This window comes from Macrotis lagotis, chromosome 8 (assembly GCF_037893015.1).
Source record: "Macrotis lagotis isolate mMagLag1 chromosome 8, bilby.v1.9.chrom.fasta, whole genome shotgun sequence".
NCBI classification, from domain to species: Eukaryota; Metazoa; Chordata; class Mammalia; order Peramelemorphia; family Peramelidae; genus Macrotis; species Macrotis lagotis.
Window position 1 is genome coordinate 127,653,141 of NC_133665.1, and position 17,980 is coordinate 127,671,120.

The following is a 17,980-nucleotide window of genomic DNA, read 5'->3' on the forward strand; positions in this document are numbered from 1 at the left end:
ATTACAGACAGTCTGATGGAATGGATAAGGTACAAGACTTGGAGTCTGGAAGTCTTGAGCTCAAATTCCACCTCAGACACTATAATGTCTTTTCTACTCTCTCTGATTTTGTTTTCTCATTTGTAAAGTCAAGAGGTTGGGTTCAATGGCCTTTGAAGTCCCATTCAGTTCTAAACCTGTGATCCTGTTCTCACAATAAGCCTGGGAAGTAGGTGCCATTGATTTATACAAGAATAATTCTTGAGATTTGTTTTCATTCTCTTTCTTTTGATCCATAACCAAGGAAGTTCTCTACCTGTGGATTACTTGTGCTCTATCTTTGTAGAGCATGTCTTTCCTGTTCTTTCATCCAATACTTCCTCCCCCAGGCTTCTCTGGCATCGATTCCCAGTCACTATGGTATTTCAGCTTGGGCTCTGCCCCTAGGCGAGGAGCAGCTGCTCTGTCCCCTTTGTTGAGCTTAGTAATATGCACACACAGACTTGGCAAAAGGGAAGAAATCAGGGCAAAGTGGGAGGGCTTGGATGGGAAAACTTACTTTCCTATTCTTAAGCTGAGACAGTACTTTCCACACCTCACAAAGACATGGGTTCAATACTAGAGGCAGACTTGGGGGGTGACTGCACACTAATGGTTGAATGCCTTGAATGCAGCATGGGCCTTCCATCTCATTTGGCTAGGAAAGGGAGCATTGACTGGGCTGTTGGTGGTCGCACCTGCTCCTTTGTAAATACATGGCCAGGATCTTTACCATCCACCTTGGTCCAGAAACAGGCTGCCAAAGCCATGCAATGTATAAGTCTTGATTTAATTACAGCAAAAAGGATTTAAGTGAGACATTAGGAAGAATCATCTCATTGTTGAGGATGTGAGGTCCAGGAACTTATTCCCAAGGGAAAATTTCTTCTTTGGAACTCTTGAAGAAAGGGATAAGTAGTTAATCTTTGAAAGATTGTTGTATTGACTTGAATAAGGGAAGGAAGGACGGTCTTCCAGTATTTGAAGGACTCTCAAATGAAGAATGAACTTTAACTTTCTTCTTCTTGGCCCAAGAAAGCAGAATTAGGAGACAGGGGTAAAAGGAATAAAGAAGCTAATTTCAGCTAGGTGATGGCAAGACTGCCTGATATTTGAGCTGTCTGAAAGAGGAATGGGCCAAAGCCTGTGAGTTCCGTCTCACTGGAGATCTTTGATCAGAAGCTTAATATCCCACTAGTACAAAATTCTCTAAAGGGGCTTCTAATTCAGGTGTGGGGGTAGAGCAGTTGAGTTCTGAGGTCCATTCTGTTATTATCTCTTAATGAGCTAAGCTCCAGATGACGCACCAGGAAATCTCATTTCTAGCTCCCAACTCTTCCACTAAGTAGCTCTGGGACCTTGAACAAGTCATTCAACCTCTCTAGGTCTTGATTTTTGTCTCTGCAAAATGAAGGTGGAGAATCAGTAGATCTCCCACTGTCTTCCTACCCTAATAGTCAAGGGATTTGAGGAGATCTGCCCTTGCATTAGTCCTTTGTCTTTATTTATGTACAGGTCCAAAGTAAATCAGTACTTGAATATAATGCCAACATCACAAGGTGATTAAGACCTTCTTTTCCAAAGCACTTGGAGTAGATGAAACATAGTGGATGGTTCATGACTCCAGTCTATTTATATCACTGCTTATGTGAGTCACAATATAAATGGTTTTCAAAGCTGGTATTAATTTATCAGGGCAGCTAGATGGCATAGTGGATAGTTTGCTGAGTCTAGAGTCAGAAACTCTCATCTTCTTGAGTTCAAATCTGGTCTCAGACACTTACTAGATGTATGACTCTGGATAAATTATTTAATGCTTTTTGCCTCAGTTTCCTTACCTATAAAGTGAACTGCAGAAGGAAATAGAAAACTAGTCCAGTATCTTTGCCAAGAAAACCCAAAATTGGATCAGGGAGAGTCAGACATGTCTCAACAACAACAAATTAATTTGTCAAGAATTTGACCTAACTGAGAAAGACCAGTGCCAAATAGATAGTCTCATCTTAATAGAGGACAAACTGAAAGGTCATCCATCAGAAAATCTGGGAAAGATCACAAAGGCTCAATACAGTGGCTTATTCCACATTTGGAATTGTATCCCAGAAGAGAGGAGAAAATTAACCAAGTACCCATCCCCTCTAAAAAGAAAAATGTCACCAAATGAGCAAAAATAGACTTAGGTGCCAAGCATAATGATAATTTCATCATTTCAGTATGTGATATTTTAATGGTCCTACAGCAATATTAACATATTGGTTTATGCTCTAACTCCATAGGAAGCTATAAATAATGTTTATATGGGTAACTAAATTTTATTCTTTATATGTGAATAGGTAAATTTTGTGCTGATATATATATACTTATTTTACATATTTATAAATAACATGAAATAATATACAACATATATACATTACTATATATATAATAACAATGCATAGTATAGCACATGTTAGAAATGTGTTATATAAAATTGATATATGTCTTTCAGTACAGAATTTGCTTATTCATTTATACAGTGCAAAATTTAGTCATACATATATACAAGTTTATGGGTATGAAAATTTGTTTAATTTATTTAAAGATCACTTACCCAAGAACCTCAACTTTTGAGAATATTAGGAAGGAAATAAAACATTCTTGGAGTAGTCAAATTAGAGATCACTAAATTCATACCTTAAAATTCATATACCTTATTCAAGATGGTTATAAAAGCTAAAAATCAAACAAAAAATTGAAAAAGAACACATGGAGATCATACATTGTTTAGTCAAATAGGACAAAGTCATCAAGATCTTAATAAATATTTTTAAAGAAATCAGGAAAATAAATGATACATTTCAGAAAGATTTCTGCCCTTAAATACTGTATTTAAAGCAATTTTCTGTTTTTTTAAGGGATAAGTTTACTCATCTCGAGAAGTTATTCATGTAGAACACCTCCTCTTTGACACAGTGTCAAGTAAATTCAGTGAAGAAGCCTGTCAAGTCCCTATGCAGCATAGTTTGGGGGTGGAAGGAAGTAAATGGCTGCTAATTGGTAATAGAATCAAACCTAGAACCCAAATCTCAAAACTTCTATTCCCTTCATTATATTATTGTACCTCTAGACCTACCACTTATTTGCTATTACCTTGAACTAGACACTTAACCTTTGTGGGCCTTATATGATGAAAAAGAACAGGTCAGGATTTCTTAACCTTTCTGTATAGACCCCTCTAATAGTCTGGTAAAACAATGAATTACTTCACAGAATAATATTTCAAATGCATAAAATAAAATATATAGTATTACCAAAAATTATTTTGAAATACAGCTAATCAAAAAAAAAGTTTTAAGTTCTTAAATGCAGTGTAAGAATACTTAGAGATGATCTCTGAGGGTCATTCTTCTTCTATTCCTATGATCCTTGAGCTCTAAGATATGTCATAACTACGTTAAGGGTTCCTAAAATGTAAGGTAAGGCATGCTGAAGGAAATCATTATTGTTAGGTATTTCCTAATTAACCTGATGAGAGTAGGGGGTAGCCCATTGCTTAAAGTGAACTAAAAAAAACACTACTTCATAGAATATAAGCACGATCATTAACTCCATACTGATTGGATTTCAGGTTGCCTTTTCCTGAGTGGTTGACTGGAAATCTGCCACATATCCTAGTGGGTTATAAAATATGGGAAACCTATCTAGGAAATTTTTTCCCATTCTTTTTTCCCCCTTAACCCTTTTGACTCTTTCTAGAGTTCAATAAGTTCTCACAGTAGCTGTTATTAGCATTTAAGACAGAAGTACACAGCAGTCTCACTGAGAAGGTCATTAATGAACAATGCCTATAATTTCCAGCTCTTCTGGATATTTCTTAATGTTATATGTTCTTTTAAGAAAAAAAAAAGACTCATCCACATTAGTGATGTCAAACTTGAATAGAAACCCACTAAGCCATATATAACGACCCACCCCCATATTGACTTAGAAAACCACATATGAACATTATTTATATTCTATTACATTTTAGTTTCTGTTATTTGCTATTTCCTAAATGTATTTTAATCTAGTTTAGGAACTCTGGAGAATGTTACTGCAACAATGTACTCATGGGCCTCATGTTTGACATCTCTGATCGACAAGGTCTCCCCATGATGTCCTACGTGGAAAGCAAATTTAATGAGAAAGTCACCCAGTTTAGGGAGAATGAGAAGGGTCTTGCTTTTTTAGAGAGCCTTTGAATTCACCTTCTTGAGGAGTATAAACTACAGAGTAGTATAACAAGTCTTGGAAAGACTGATAGGATGCTATGGGGGAAAACTCACCAGAATAACTAAGAATCTTCCCAATAACACCATAAAGTTCATTTCTCTTCCAATAAACATTCATGGATTCTTGTGAGTCCTAAAGATCATATGTAGTATCTATGAGGAGAAATAAAAGTCTGTTCCATATCCAATACTCATATATTGAGTACCTATTAAGGGAACTGGGGATCTTGCAGCCCACACTGGGGGAAAATCTAAGCACGAGCTACAACTAATCTAGCTTTTGAAGATTTTCTTGGATTAATTTCAGGGAACCATAGCTAAAATTGTCACTTTTGTTCTTGTGCCCACAAATCCCAGGATCAAAGAAACATGGGGGGATTGGGGGCAGGTAGGATCCTAGGTCATGGATTATATAAAATTAAACTTTTTCAGAAGTTGAAAACAAATTTCATTGTTAGTTTGGCATTATCTAAGGCTTCTAGCTTGGTCTGAAAGTGGTGATATCTAAAGATTATCAGAAAAGGTTTCATTCCCAGGTCAAGCCTTTCCTAATATATATCTGACATTCATCCATTTATTAATTTATTTAGCAAATATTGCTTAAGTAAATATGTCATATAATAAATTTGGATCTAATATCAGATGAGAATTTGCTAAATATTTTTTATTTCCAGTGAGGACATAGCATATTAGATAGGTATTGTTTTTCTTGTCACATTTTGTTACTTTTTATTCTTACCATGTTAAAAAAAAAAGCATGAAGACTTCCCTTTGCTAATAAGTTGCTAGAACAAAAGATACAGGCAACATCTCTTTTTGGTTTCTATTAAAGCAAGGCCAAATGTTTTGTTTTGTTGTGGTTTTTTTTCTTGATGTTGTAGTACAGGACCAAATCCATTTGGACAATCAAATCCATTTAGATAATATGTAAAGCCCATAATATTCAGTATACTTTTTAAAAAAAATCAACTAAACTATCTGGTAATAGTTTTGAGAATGGTGAAGAAAAGTTTGGCTCATTTATGACTTGACCAGCACACATTCATGTATTCACCCCCTCTCAGCTGCTAAACCTAATAGGCATTGTTCAACGGTCTCAGTGTCCCATAATTTGGATCACAATATGGAAAAAGCTAGTCATCTGGAGAAGAGCCTGGCCCTCCACAGATTCATTCCAAATCAATCTGCATTTTATTTTATTTTCCTTGTTTTATTTTAAATGTCTGAGCCAATATTAGAGAACACCAACTGCTTCTTAGCGGAAATAAGGTCAGGTTATAAACCTTCATATGATCTAGTCCAGAAAAGAGAGAAATTATCTTGGTGAAAACCTGGGAACTAATCTCTGAGGAAGTTACAACACAGCTGTGCATTGGACCCTCCCCGTATCGAAGCTCATCAAGTCCAGAGATCTACAGATTTTCCCTATTAAGCTAAAACAGCCTCCCCAGAAGGATAATGTGCTCATTGATGCTGACAAGATGGAACAGGAGCAGGAAAGCAGGAAGGCTGAGGAACATGCCTAACCAAAAAATCACTTGAAGAAAATGGGAATGCTGACCCTAAAAGAAAAGAAACTTAAGGAGAACATGATAACTGTCTTGGAATATTTGAAAGGTTGTCATATTGGCAAGATAAATAGATCAAGCAGACCATTATGATGATGAAAATGTTTGCAGACTGAGCAGTGTGGTTGGGCCTCCTCATTATTTTTCCAGATACTCAGAAAATGTTAATAATAATTACAATAACTGACATTTATAGAATGCTTGTCACGGGTCTCCATACACCACAATTACTGTCCCTTTCGAGTTAAGAACCATGAGAGGTAGGTACAGTTATTATCCCCATCTTACAGAAGGAAACTGAATCAGACAAAGATTAAATGATTTATCCAGGGTCACACAGCTAATGACTATCTGACATTAAATTTGAACTCAGTTCTCTTGTCCATTGAGACACAAACGAGAATGAAAAGGTATGGGTGGGCTGTGATCTGCAACATTGGAAAATATATCAGCAAATCCATTGTGAATATTGAATTATTAGTATTGAATTTTTACAATTTTTTTCTGATTCTTGTATAGCTGCCAGGTACTCAATATAGATGATATACAGTTATCACTTTCCTGTCTTAGGGATTAGAGGCATGGTACCTCTATGATCTGGAAAATTCATGTAAAAAATTTTGACCTTCCCATCATATCAGAGAAGAAATTTAAGTTTGAGTACTTTTTTCTTTTTCATTTATGGAATATTTACAATACCTTATTGTAAAATGTAAATTAAATATTTGATCATAGACTCTGGTCTTTGTGTGTTGTCTGTAGCTTTTGCAAAACTCCCCCCGCCAAGATTCCCACTTAATTTATTGTGCTTATACTCACAATCTATTAAATGTATGGGGGGAAAGTTGTGATATGGAAGGGTTAATTGTATTCAGGATCCCCTTCTTTGGACCTTAAATTCAAATATTTAGAAACTAGTCTTTTTTTTTTCCCACCACCAGTAAATGCAATCAGAAATTGTCAGATGAGCTTCCCTCAATTGAATTTGAGCTTGAGCAGGTTAAACAACATCCCTGGGACCAGGATTGTTACCAACTGGATTCAGTTGTTTTCTAACAGTAGAATTGTCCAAAAGTGTAGTGGAGTTGCCTGAGGAGGTGCTGGTTTCCCTTACTAAGGTTCTTAAAGCAAAGATTGGATGTCTATTTATCAGGTATGTTTAAAAATTATTTTGGTTTAGATGAGGGTTGGATAAGACAGTCTCTGATGTACCTTCCCACTCTGTGATTCTGTGGTCATTTGAATGTATTCTATTGATCCAGGATTCAGGAGACTAGTTCCTGTTCTCAGGTAAGTAGTCCCAAAGTTATCTCATTCCAGAAGAATTGAGCATCATTTTTCAACTCATGTCCATAGTGATGAGGAGCCAAAGGAATGAAATAAAATTTGCAAATGTACTGCAACTTGGGAAATATAAGACAAACAACTCAATCATTCATTGCTTCCTATTTTTACAAATTTGAAATCAATCTCCAAATTGATTTCCTAATGGAAAAGTCTCCTGAGGTTTCAGAATAGGGAGAGAATTTATACAAAAATCTTTTATACAAAAAATTTGAAGGCTTTTCATTTTTAAATTATTGTGTATGAAATACTATGTTTTTTAAAACATAGTATAACCTTTTGATCCAGCAATACCACTACTGGGTCTATACCCTGAAAAAAATGTACAAAAATGTTCATAGCAGCCCTGTTTGTAGTGGCAAAGAACTGGAAATTAAGTAAATATCCTTCAATTGGGGAATGGCTTAACAAACTGTGGTATATGTTTGTCATGGAATACTATTGTTATATTAAAAACCAGGAGGGATGGGAATTCATGGAAGTCTGGAGGGATTTGCATGAACTGTTACTGAGTGAGATGAGCAGAACCAGAAAAACACTGTACACCCTAACATGGGGGTGATGTTCAACCTTGATGGACTTGCTCCTTCCATCAGCACAACAATCAAGGACAATTTGGGGCTGTCTGCAATGGAGAATATCATTTGTATCCAGATAAAGAGCTGTGGAGTTTGAACAAAGTTCAAGGACTATTCCCTTTAATTTAGAAAATAATTATTTAGAAAAAATAATTAAATAATTTAGAAAAAACAGATGTCTTATTGTCTGATCTTGTTATCTCTTATACTTTTTGTTTCTTCCTTAAAGGTGTGATTTCTCTCTCATCATACTCAATTTGGATCAATGTACAACATGGAAACAAAATAAAGACTGACAGATTGCTTTCTGTGGGGGGGGTGGGGGAGGGAAGTAAGATTGGGAGAAACATTGTAAAACTCAAATAAAATCTTTAAAAAAAACCATACTGTAGATCTTTTCAGGCATGGTTGCCTCTGTGTCTTTTTTCCTTTGCTGAGTTTTATTTATCTGACTGCCAAAGTATTAATTATTGAGTGTCTTTGCTACAAATAAATGATAAGCATGTGTCTACCAGAGATAGATGTATTCTTCTTCCATCAAATAGTTGACTCTTCCACATCATCCAATGGAGAAGGGCTTTTAGCCATTTCAAGCATCTCCCCCCCCCCCACATGTGGAAGATGTTGTAGGGGTGACAAACAACAACGGAGATTAGTGTTGAGCGATCAGGAAAGATTTCTCACAAAAAAAAGATAAGATTCTAGCTGGGACTTGAAGGAAGTCCAGGAGCTAGGAGGCAGAGTTGTTGGTGACATAAAGAGAATTCTAAGCATTGGAGATAATCAATAAAAAATAAAGCCAGGAGATGGAATGTTATGCTTGAAGGAACAGTAAGGCGTCCATCCTCATTGGATCACAAATTAATGGGAAAGTAAGCTATAAAAAGCATGCAAAAATATTAAAAGACGGGAGCAGACTAGGTTGGGAAGGACTTTGAATATCCTTTTCTGATCTCTCTCCCAAATGCATAATACTCTTTAAGATAACTGTTTTTCTGTTTCCATTTGCCCCTGGTATGTCTCTCTCCGAGTCCAAAGCAGATGCTTCTCCTGTCATCAGCCACCACCACTCCATAGGACTCCACTGCCATGTTAGTGGACTTCACTACCATGAATACTACTGCCAGATATTTTAAAATTTTCAAGGTTACTCCCTGTCCTGTACACATCCACTATGAAATATGAATTCATCCAAGAACAAAAAAACAAACACAAAGAAGTAGACTTCCATGTGCTCATGGCCAGGCAAGAGACAAGACAACTTCCCCTCCTGTAACATCTCTCAGGATCAGCTCAAATTACTCTACACATTTCAGAGCAGAGACTTTCAAGTGGTTAAACTGCTCAACACATGTTGCCAAAATAAATGGAAACCTTTCGGCACTCTTGCAACATTGATACTTACAATCTCAGTTACATAATAATCATGAGGAAAACCCAGTCAGAGCCACTTCAAAGAAATGTAATGATCTTTCTACTACATACTGCTATCTACCAATGTCAAGGACAACTGAAGTAAACAAACCAAGCCAGGTTTGTGAAAGACTGAATCAGATCGATAGGAAAGGGGACTACTAAATACCTCATCTTCCCATGCATCACCTCCATTCAACCCTGGACCATTGGTGCACCATCTTCCCTTAAGAGAATTCAATAGAATTCTTCAATAGAATGCAAACTCCTTGAGGACAGGAACTATTTTGTTATTGTCTTTGTATCAACAGCTTGAGACATGAAAAATGCTTAATAAATTTTGGTTCAGTTGAATGAAATTCCACCATATCTACCTTATAAAGAATTCCTAAGATTTTCTGTTCTTGTCTTTCTCCTTCATTACCAAAGTTAATCTAAATACAAGTTAAATAGAAGTCTCACATGTAAAGGAATAAATTCAGGCTAAATTATTTTTGGCTCCTAAGAAAAACTAGAGACTTTAAAAAGGTGATATATAACATAGTCTTAGAGTTTGTAAGGACTTGGGTTTGGATTTTCTTTTTAGTTATGTAAACCCAGAAGGAAGTTAGTTGGTACAGTAGACAAAGCACCAGACCCAGAGTCAGGAGGATCTTGAGTTCAAATCCTGACTCGGACACTTACTAGTTATGTGACCTTGGGCAAGTCATTTAACCTTGATTGCCTCGCATCCAGAGCCATCTCCAGATGTCTTGATTCATATCTGGCCACTGGACCCAGATGACTCTGAAGGAAAGAGAGACTGGTGATTTAGTGCAGCACCCTTTACTCAAATCCAATTCACTTCCTTTTCATGACATCACCTTCCTGGTCTTCTTCAGGAATGAAGGACAAAAAATAATAATAATAAACCTGGACAAGGGATTTAAGCTCCATGATCAAAGTAAGAGCAGGAGAACAAGAATATGAAGACACTGAGAAATTCAGGGGTGTGGAGAACAAACATTCAAGTCTGAAAGACAGTGAGAGTCAAAGGGATAGGTACCATTGTCCAAATTGAAGTATCACTTTACATATATATATATATATATATATGCATATATATATAATATATATATATATATATATATATATATATATATATATATATATACCCTTGGGCATCCCAAGGCCTAAACTGAACCTCTCTCAAATATTTGGGCATCTGAGGATGAAGCAAAAGCTGCCAACACCTCTCCCAGATTTTCTGTTGGAGTGGGCTGTTCCCAGTGAGAAGGCAAGTTCTGCTAACCTTACAATGAGCTCAGCTCTTCCCTTCTCTCGGCAGCCTGGGTGGCCATTGTTTCCCATTCGGTCGAGGCTGACTCTGAGCAGAGAATAAAATAACAGCCTCTGGAAGCATCCTGGGGGAGGAAAAAGGAAGTAGGGAGGATGGTGAGGAGCAGAAGAATAGGGAAGGTGCAAGATGTTTGGCTGACCTTCTTCATCCAGATTAATCCCTTTCTTTGTATGACTCAAACTAATTTGACAGCTATGAAAGAAAATGGGTCTCTTTTTGTATCAAGTCCTGACAAATTTGTATGGTATATTTTTATCGTTAGTGTGTGCAGATGTCTAATGTATTTCTTTTCTACTGATTATAGATGCACACATTTAACTTATCCTTTGTTCACATACAATGAAGGAACTGAGGCACAGAGGAATTCATTTATCCACCAATAAAATCAGGAGTTAATGACTTGGTTAAGCAGCCAGTCTTAGGGTTCACGACTCAGTCTAGTAACCTATGCCGAATTTGGCAGCTTTACATCCTTAACTTTTCCCTTGTCACCAATGGTAATAACAGCTAAGAATATAGAACTTTGTAAGCACTTTACCTATTATTTCACTTGCCCTGGACACACAACCTTGGGGGGAGTGGGGGGGTGGAGGCTTATTCCCATTTTACAGATGAGAACTCTGAAGAAGAGATTAAATGACTTGTCAGGTTTTCCTAACTTCCTTACATCCTTTAGTTATCTCCTACTACCTATCCCAAGAGTATGAAAATGTTTTCAGAAGGAGGCAACAGGCACATAATAAACTCTTCAGAGAATCCTCCAAAGCCTCCAATCACACAAATCTCCACAATAAAATAGTCATTTTTTTAAAAAGGGATCATTTATTCTAAAAAAATTAAATTTATAGACATGGATGTACATATATATTCCAGATTCTGTCATAAAATTAATTGGATCAATGAACAACATATGGCTATACACATAGATAAATATGAATGTATAACATATACACCTATATATATATGCATATATATACATTTATATGTTATACATCTTATCTTCTATTCACTATACCAGGGGTTCTTAACCTGGGACTCATAGACCCCAGAAAGGGTCAAAATTCAGGATATCTGTGAATTTAGATAGGAAAAATATAGTTTTGTTTCAATATAATTTGTTTCCTTTGCAATCCTATAGATTTTATTTTGTGCTTTTAAAACTTTATTCTGAGAAGGGGTCCACAGGTTTACTCCAGATTGCTAAAGAGATTCATGATAGAAAAACAAAAGTTAAGAATATCTGCACTAGTGAAGATTAGAAGGAAAATAGAAAACTGAGAAACAATTTTCATAGCTAGGGATTCTAATAAAGGTCCCATTTCTAAAATATATAGAGAACTGAATCAAATTTATAAGAATACAAGTCATTCCTCAGTTGATAAATGATCAAATGATATGAACAGTTTTCAAATGAAGAAATTAAAGCTACATAGAGCCATATGAAAAAAAAAGATGCTCCAAATCATTCTTGATTAGAGAAATACAAATTAAAATAACTATAAGGTAACATCTTACACCAGTCAGATTGGCTAAGATGATAAAAAGAGAAAATGATCAGTGTTAGAGAGGTTATGGAAATATTGAAATATTAATTCTCTGTTGGTGGCATTGTGAGCTTATCCAACCATTCTGGAGAGCAATATGGAATTATGCCCAAAGAGCAATAAAACTGATCATACCCTTTGAGTCAGCAATACCTATACTAGGCTTTTATCCAAAAGAAATCATAAAGGATGGGGGAAGTCCCACATGCTCAAAAATATTTATAACAGCTGTTTTAGTGGCTAAGAATAGAAAATTGAGGGAATGCCCATCAACTGGGGAATGACTGAACAAGTTATAGTATATGAATGCTATAAAGTACTATTGTTCTAAAATGAAACCATGAAAGGTAAGACTCTAGAGAAGTATGAACAAATTACAGGAACTGATGCTAAACAAAGAAAGCAGAACCAAAAAAAACATTGTACACATTAACAACAACACTGTGAATTGATCAACTATGTTGGATGCCGTTCCTCTCAACAGTTCAGCGATCTAGGACAATCCTAGGAGACCTGTTACGGACTGAAAAACAAAGCAAAATAAAAAAATAAAACAAGCCAAAAAATCCCCACAGAATCTGAATGGATACCATGTTCACTTTTTAAAAACCTCTCATGTTTTTTTTCTGCCCATTCCATGGTTTTCTTCCTTTTCCCTTCGGCCTAATTCCTCATACACAAAATGTCTAATGCGTAAATACGTTAAACACAAATGTACACATACAATTTTTACCAGACTGTTCACCATGGGCGGGGGGGGGGAGTAGGAAAATGTGTATTTATAAATATGCAAGTATATAAATGTTGAAAAACTTTCATAACATGTGATTGGAAAAAATAAAATATCAATCAAAAGGAGAAAAGGAAAAAAAGGAATCACTACAAAATCACAGAGCAGGGAAGATTTGGGTTCCAGTCTTGATTCTGAAACATACCAGTTATGACTCAAAATAAATCACTTACATTTTCAAGACCCCAGGAATCTTATGGCATGCTGGAACAATCCAATGGCTAAATTTTCATTATATATATATCAGTGGTATCAAACTCAAATGGAAAGGATCCCTATAGATCAATATTAACTTGGAAAACCATAAATTAATATCATCTATGTAGTATTTTATTTATTATTTCCCAACTTTGTTTTAATCTGGTCCACCCTGGAGAGTATCTGAAGATTGTAACTGTGATTTACATCTCAGAAATCACCGCAAAGCAGATTTATCATTTTACTGATTGTTTAGATCTAAGAAAGTGGAGAAAATGACTTTGAGAGATTAAAAGTTTTACTCAAAACGACACAGTCAATATAAGAGCTGGAATTTGAGCTCCTGCCTCCCACCTCCAAATACAGTGGTCTGTCCACTATGCCATAGTGGATATTTTATTCTGTATTTAGTATTCTAACCATTTATTTCTGTGGCAGAATATTCTGGAAATCCCTTTTCCAAAACTAGAAATGCCATTTTTTTTTTGGTCTCTCTATTTTGTATCTGAATCACTGAATACCCTTGCTTTCTTGATGTCCAAGACCAATAGAAAATCCCTATGGTTTAGAATTTTGTTCTATGGTTATGTCAGGACAAATTGCTACTAATATATTCTAGTTCAGACTCTTCTGACTGGGGGTCTGTTTGTACTATTTTCTTTTGGTACTCTTCATATTCATGGGGGGGGGTGGGAGGAGATCCCAAAATTTCATTTTCCCTAAGTAGAACTGAACCCTTCATCTTTGGGACAGATGGAGTCTATTTTAGCCTTGACTAGTCAAAAAGGCCTACCAAGTTAAATCCTGACAGAATTTTATTTTAATTTGGCACTCTATCCTTCCTCCCACACCTTCAGAGCAATAATGAGAACAAGGTCACTGATATTTTTCTCAAATCACAGGATTTATGGAGAATAGAAAGCACTTGCAAGCCTTCAGCAAAATAGAAACAACAGAGCTTAATAACAAGTTGGAAAGAACTAGTTAAAATAGAATGCCACTGAACAGCAGACTGGGGTGAGCTCCTATTGCTCTCTGCCTAACTACCTGGAGAGAGGCCTCAACCCAGTCACTAGTCCTACCTCTACTGGGAAAGTAATTCTGGCTATCCAATGCACCTTTTTTCCTTTGGTATGATTTGTGGTACTTGCTACCAAAACAAAAATTCCTAATTATGACTCTACTTATTATACATACTCCAATTCTCCACCCCTGGACCCTGGACTATTTCTATTTACGTGTCCATTTTAAAAAAGGAAGTTATAATTTAAAAAATATAAGTTCCTACAAGCAGGGTAAGAAGAGGGAATTCTCCCCCCCCCCCCAGTCCTGACCCTCCTCCCATTGGTGGTCTCAAAAAGTAAAAACTTGAAAGTCATTGAGATCTAGCTGAAGGAAAGCGAAATGCCTGGATTCAGAAAATCTGAGTTACGGTTTTGGTTCTACTACTTACCAAGTTATTTCTCACTTGTAAAATAGAAATGAAGGGCAGATAGGTGACACAGTGGACAGAGTGCCAGCCCTGGAGTCAGAATGACCTGTGTTCAAATCCAGCTTCAGACACTTAATTACCTAGCTGTGTGGCCTTGGGCAAGCCAATTAACCCCATTGCCTTGCAAAATAAATAGAAATGAAAATCAGAAATTGCAACAACAACTGCCTCAGAGACTTATTATCCAGATCAAATGACACTATTTATTGAAAAGAGTTTTGTAACCTTAACACACTATTTATTCTCACAATAAAATATAAGTTCCTAGGAGGCAGAAGGGAAGGCACTATTTCTCCTTTCCTCTTTTATTTCCTTCCCTCCCTCCCTCCTCTCTTTTCTTTTCCCTTCTCTCCTTCCTTCCCTACTTTTTTCCTTCCTTCCCTCCCTCCCTTCCTTCCTTCCTTCCATCCTTCCTTGCTTATCCCTACCATCTTATACAATGTCTTATACAAAGTAAATTCTTGTTATATGCTTGCTGAAATGAATTTACATTATATAAGATCACAGTCTCATCAGACTGTCTTTAGGGAAAAGGCCACAATATTAAGCAAAAACCTAAAATCCAGTCTTTTTTATTATGATACCCCAGGGGTTTTGCTTGGTCAAAGGGTAATATGTAATGATCTAATTTTCTTATAATATGGTAACCTCATATTATGTGGGTCAATTCTAGCACTGACTTTGATCATTTGTTCTACATATCACTTTGTGATTTTTTTTAGGGGGAAAGTACTCATATAATAACTGACATTTACATAACATGTTATATGTTTACAAAATATGCAGCATACATTATCTCCTGTAAGTTTCATGACAATCATGTGTTACAGGTTCTATTATCCCAATTTTCTGAATGAGGAAATTAGTATAGAGAAGTGCTTAGCCTATGGTCACATAGGGTATCAAAGGGACAACAGTAACTTGGGTCTTCTTGATTCCAGGTACAGCATTTTTTCAAATATACTACTTTAATTCTCAAATGATTACAGAATAACAACAGATTTTTAGTATTTTGAAGGGCACACAAGTTCAAGTTCATTATGGAGGTGGGAGAGAAGACTGTAAAGGCATCAATGGGAAAGACCTGTGATGATTTGAATGTTTTATAATACCTCTCTTCATACAAAGCCACAGAACTCTATTTATATACCCACCCAATTAGCCAAGATTCTGGCTTAATGATAATAATGAATAATAAAAATCATTTTATAATGATCAATAATGATACTGTCTAATCTTTAAGCTCTAAGTCCAATGACCTTGGTGTGAATCCAACTTGCCACAATTAGAAGCAGCAACATTTATGATATTAAAAAAATCATTTGCATGTAATCAGAATGTATAATAGTATTCATGGAGCTACCATAGTAGTCTGACTAGGCCAGGGAGATTAATTGAGTCCTACTGTTTCAGGTAATTTCCTTTTACTTTAACTAGAAATATCATTCCAAACACCTCTGACCTAAACACATTTCCTGAGGTGTTTAGAGGCATACTCTCCTCCCTCCTCCCCATTTTACACTTTATTTCAAAGAATCACAGCTAGAAGTATTTCATTTTTATCTTGGAATTTCCATTGCCTAGCCCTATGCCTCACTCATCAAAGGTGCTTCATAAATATTTGTTGAATTATTTAATTTGGGGGCAGCTAGATGGCACAGTGAATAGAGCACCGGCCCTGGAGTCAGGAGTACCTGAGTTCAAATCTGACCTCAGACACTTAATAATTATCTAGCTGTGTGGCCTTGGGCAAGCCACTTAACCCCATTTGCCTTGCAAAAACCTAAAAAAAAATTGTTTCATTCTCTTGGACTCTTTTGTGCTCTATGCACATAGTAGGTACTTAATAATGTTTATTGATTTCTTGATTAATGATTATAACATAAGTCAATATACATCACAAAGGCAAGGGATGCTAGTGTGATAGTTAATGTGTTCTATTGGTATCCTCAAAAGGTCAGAAGAATTTGGAAAAAGCTTCCCATACTTACAGAACCATTGAGGTCAAGTGGGGAGGATATGGACTAAAGTCACACAAGATGTGAAGGCATGGATGGATAACAGTCTACATTATGGAAGAGAACTTTCAAATCATTGAGATCACAGAATCCATTTGAGTACAGTCAGCTCAGTGTTTTTCTTTAATATACTATTGTATTGACACCCAGTCCTTGAGTATGAACCTCAATGAGGAAATAATGGTGCATTCAAATGATTCATGAACTGGGATAGTAAACCAAAACTTTTTCATTAAAAAATACTCTTATTCATATTGTTTTCTTTAATTTAAAAACAGAAGTGAAAACCAAGAACAACAATGAAAATAGGCATCAGACCACTAGATAAATGACTATGGGGCAAAACATCAACATTATAGATTCTATTGACCTATAACATTTTTAATGGGAGACTGCTCTGAAAGAGAAAGCCTAGAAGACAATTATGGAGTAATCTAAAAAACTGGGGTCTAAAATCAGAAACTTTGCATCCTAATAGATTTTACAGAGAACAATTTCAATAGGGAAGGCATTGATTATATAAATTACTTTAGGGAAAAAATGTCATTTTTAATTATGTTGACCCTACCTACACATGAACAAACAATTTTTCCAATTGTTCAAATCTGAGTGGAGGAAGAAAGAAAATAAAGTTATATAAAAACTTTATTATATATTTAAAAGGAATAGCAAGTTTGTATATACTAGATTTGTAGTTTCATGTACAATTATTTTTTTTGCTATTTTATCTTAAGAAAATACTTGTTTTATTTCTTCAATTCAAAATAAAATGAATGAAAAATTGTAAAAGGAAAGAGGCAACCTCTCTCTACATCAAATAGCAAATATACCATCAAATTAACATGGTAACTTCTGATGTGACAATAAAGAAAAGAAATAATTAAACCAAATTCAGCTGATTTGAGAGATTTTTTGTAATTGTTTAAAAAATAGAATTTCTAGGGGTGGCTAGGTGGCGCAGTGGATAGTGTACCAGCCCTGGACTCAGGAGTACCTGAGTTCAAATCTGGCCTCAGACACTTAATTACCTAGCTGTATGGCCTTGGGAAAGCCACTTTAACCCCATTTGCCTTGCAAGAAAATAAAAAAAAAAACATACTATTTAGAAATAGAATTTCTGACAGTGGGGACAATTTAGCCTAATTCTTTGAGACAGAGAGGTCCCACAAGACACAACCCAAAGATAGGTAACCCTCTAACCTCTTTCCTGCAACTGGGAGGGAGTTTATCCCCAGGATTGTTATTCACTCTTGTTAAGTAGAATTGTCTTAGAGAAATGGAGAAAGGAGGCTGGTTAACCCAAAAAGGAAAAAGGATTGCTGAGGAAGTAACAAGTAGGGCTGGATGAGTTGACTATTTATTTATTGGACTGAGTAAAAGAGTATGCAGTGAATATGCTGCAATCCTCTAGTCTAGTCACAGCCAGTC